This window comes from Arachis stenosperma, chromosome 9 (genome assembly GCF_014773155.1).
Source record: "Arachis stenosperma cultivar V10309 chromosome 9, arast.V10309.gnm1.PFL2, whole genome shotgun sequence".
Taxonomy (NCBI): domain Eukaryota; kingdom Viridiplantae; phylum Streptophyta; class Magnoliopsida; order Fabales; family Fabaceae; genus Arachis; species Arachis stenosperma.
Genome location: NC_080385.1, coordinates 68,548,133 through 68,550,204, shown reverse-complemented (window position 1 = coordinate 68,550,204; position 2,072 = coordinate 68,548,133). Strand labels below are relative to the sequence as shown.

The following is a 2,072-nucleotide window of genomic DNA, read 5'->3' as shown; positions in this document are numbered from 1 at the left end:
GTTTTTGTTATAATTTTCGAATCCATGCATATATTTTGTGTTTTGATCTTTGAATTCTATTGACTTGAAGTATTTTGTGTGTCTCATATGCATTTTCATATTGTTAGTGTCAGTAGTACACAAACTGCTAAGTTTGGTGTCTTGCATGCATTGTTATTTGATTCTTGTTGCATTTTGATTATTAAAAATTCAAAAATATTTTTAATTTGTGTCTTTTCAAGTCAATGATACAAAGGATTGAAGGTTTAGAACATACTGCAGAGGAATTATACAAAAAAAGCTGAGCATTCAAAAATGCCCAGTGAAGAAGGCAGACTGGCGTTTAAACGCCAGCCAGGGTACCTGGTTGGGCGTTTAACGCCCAAAGAGGTAGCATTTTGGGCGTTAAACGCCAGAATGTATACCATTCTGGGCGTTTAACGCCAGGATGGTGCTAGGGGGAAGATTTTGTTTTCAAATCAATTTTTTTCAAAGTTTTTCAAAATCAAATCTTTTTCAAATCATATCTTTTCAATCAAATGTTTTCAAAATCAATTTCTTTCCTTTTTCAAAGATACTTACTAACAATTAATGATTTGATTGAACATTTTTTGCCTTTTCTATTAAGGAAGGTTTTATGTTTGAATCATATCTTTTCTTGTTAGGTAAGTCATTAATTTTTAAAATCATATCTTTTCAAATTGTTTTCAACTCATATCTTTTAAAACTGTTTTCAAATCATATCTTCTCAATCACATCTTTTTAAAACCATAACTTTTCAATTAAATCTTTTTAACTTCAATTTTTTCAAAATAGTTTTCAATCAAATCTTTTTAATTTCTAATTTCAAAATCTTTTTCAAAAATCACTTGATTTCTTTTCCAACTTCAATTTTCGAAAATTATCAACATCTTTTTGATTGAATTTTCGAAAATTTTCTTCCCTCCTTCCCACATCCTTCTATTTATGGAGTACCACTCCTTCTTAATGCACAATTCGAACCTTATCTAATTAAAGTTCGAATTCTCCTTCTCCTTCTTCTTTCTATTTCTCTTTTCCTCTGACACTTCAAGGAATCTCTATACTGTGACATAGAGGATTCCATATTTTCTTGTTCTCTTCTCTTTCATATGAGCAGGAGCAGAGACAAAGGCATTCTTGTTGAAGCTGACCCTGAACCTGAAAGGACCTTGAAGAGAAAGCTAAGAGAAGCCAAAGCACACTTAGAGGACCTGACCGAATTCTTCAAAGAAGAAGAACCCATGGCAGCCGAAAATAACAACAATGCCAACAATGCAAGGAAGGTGCTGGGTGACTTTACTGCACCTACTCCTGACTTCTATGGGAGAAGCATCTCTATCCCTGCCATTGGAGCAAACAACTTTGAGCTTAAGCCTCAATTAGTTTCTCTAATGCAACAGAATTGCAAGTTCCATGGACTTCCAATGGAAGATCCTCATCAGTTTTTAGCTGAATTCTTGCAAATCTGTGACACAGTCAAGACTAATGGGGTTAACCCTGAGGTCTATAGACTGATGCTATTCCCTTTTGCTGTAAGAGACAGAGCTAGAATATGGTTGGACTCTCAACCTAAAGAAAGCCTGGACTCTTGGGAAAAGCTAGTCAATGCCTTCTTGGCAAAGTTCTTTCCACCACAAAGATGGAGTAAGCTTAGAGTGGAAGTCCAAACCTTCAGACAGAAGGATGGAGAATCCCTCTATGAAGCTTGGGAAAGATACAAACAATTAATCAGAAGATGTCCCTCAGACATGCTTTCTGAATGGAGCATCATAGGTATTTTCTATGATGGTCTCTCTGAACTATCCAAGATGTCTTTGGATAGCTCTGCTGGAGGATCTCTTCATCTGAAGAAGACGCCTGCAGAAGCTCAAGAGCTAATTGAAATGGTTGCAAATAACCAATTCATGTACACTTCTGAAAGGAATCCTGTGAATAATGGGACTAATCAGAAGAAAGGAGTTCTTGAGATTGACACTCTGAATGCCATATTGGCTCAGAATAAAATATTGACTCAACAAGTCAATTTGATTTCTCAAAGTCTGTCTGGATTGCAAAATGCACCAAACAGTACT

The 2,072-nt window shown here is 35.4% G+C and overlaps 1 non-coding gene across 1 annotated transcript; it reads right to left on the bottom strand.

The window, feature by feature from the left end:
• Nucleotides 1-1,646: 1,646 nt before the first annotated feature.
• On the bottom strand, nt 1,647-1,754 carry LOC130953126 (small nucleolar RNA R71). Its single transcript, XR_009075299.1, has one exon. It is a non-coding gene; the product is annotated as a small nucleolar RNA R71 (small nucleolar RNA).
• Nucleotides 1,755-2,072: the final 318 nt, after the last annotated feature.